This window comes from Lucilia cuprina, chromosome 2 (assembly GCF_022045245.1).
Source record: "Lucilia cuprina isolate Lc7/37 chromosome 2, ASM2204524v1, whole genome shotgun sequence".
Taxonomy (NCBI): domain Eukaryota; kingdom Metazoa; phylum Arthropoda; class Insecta; order Diptera; family Calliphoridae; genus Lucilia; species Lucilia cuprina.
In genome coordinates, this window is record NC_060950.1 from 9,755,093 (window position 1) to 9,756,677 (window position 1,585).

General features: G+C 25.8%; 1 protein-coding gene across 1 annotated transcript in view; it reads left to right on the forward strand.

Moving 5' to 3' along the window:
• Window positions 1-1,585, forward strand: part of LOC111681087 (UPF0047 protein YjbQ) — a 39,149-nt gene that overhangs the window by 887 nt on the left and 36,677 nt on the right. The gene's annotated exons all lie outside the window — the stretch shown is intronic.

Here is a 1,585-nt window from a genome sequence, read left to right on the forward strand (position 1 = left end):
TATCTATCTATCTATCTATCTAACTATCTATCTATCTATCTATCTATCTATCTATCTAACTATCTATCTATCTATCTATCTATCTATCTTATCTTTCTAAACAACCCTCGCATAAAAGTGTCTTGGATTTGTTTGCTTAACTAGTGTTTATTTAAATACACATTGAGTTCAAACAAATGTTGGCGATTTTCTTTGTCGTTGTTATTGCTGTTGCTTCTATTACACTTGGCAATTTGCGTAATTTGTTGTATTTTTTACATACATATTTCTACTATTTTCTACTACAATTTCTTGTAGATTTAAAATGGATTTTTTTGTTGTAAATTATAAATGTCATTAAAAAAAACTTGTTACAAAAAATGTTTATTGATTTCTCCTTATAAGTAGAAAATATACTTAAATATGTATTAAAAAAATAATATTGTACAACTAAACAACTATTTATTAGCTTTTGCTGATACATATTTTGAAAATTGTCGGATATACATATGTATGTATGTACATACATATAGATTCACATACATACATAATTGATAGTTGATTTCGTTTTAGTTGTTGTTTTGTGTTAAGAAAAGGAAATGAACTAGATTTAAATTTACGAGAATATCTATTTAGGGTAATTTTTAATTATTACGTCTCTATAGATGATTTTCTAAATATGATAATGAAATTGATACATTGTATGTCTGTAGGTTGGAAGGCATGTATTTGTTTTCAATTTTGAAAGTATTGTACTGTGTATTGGTTTTTTGAAATTTATTGTAGATGTTTATAAATCTAGAAATGAGTAACTAAATGAACTAATAAATATTTATAAATAAAGAGTTGTTTATAGATACTAAAGCACAAATTACTTAAAATTGCTTTTGAATTTAAACCTTTTTTAACGTTTTAATTTCAAAAGTATTGTCTTTATTCAAAAAATAAATTTATTTCAATAATGTTTAAAACCTTAAAATTCCAACAAAAAATGAAATTAAAGAACATAACCTAAAATATGTCATTTATTTTTTTTTTTTTTTACATAACAGAAGATGTCAATGGAATTTACATACCGTTACCACTCATAAACAAAGCTTAAAAAATGTATGTCGATATTTTAAATATTTAATTTACCAGGAAAAAATTATACAAAATAAATAAAGAACCGCAGAGTACCAAATGTTTCACTTGAAAAACAATGTAAATTGTCTACTTTAAACGTGCGGCAGGGCAACAAGAAAAAGCAATGAAATATGAAACGAATGACACACTACCAATGTAAAAAAATCAGTAACAGTTTATTACAGAATAGGAAGTTGAAGGAGAGTTAAAAAAAGAGGAAGAGAGTAAGAGAGGACTGGTAAATGAAGAAGGAAAGCAAACATAAAGTTCATTGCTTTCCATATTACAACACTTTTAACCTAATTCTAACATATTAACACAAACGGCATGTGAGCATAAAGAGTCCAGCAAACAAAATTTAAATATAGGGATCACTAAAACTAGAACTGAACTAGAACTGAACTAGAACTGAACTAGAACTGAACTAGAACTGAACTAGAACTGAACTAGAACTGAACTAGAACTGAACTAGAACTGAACT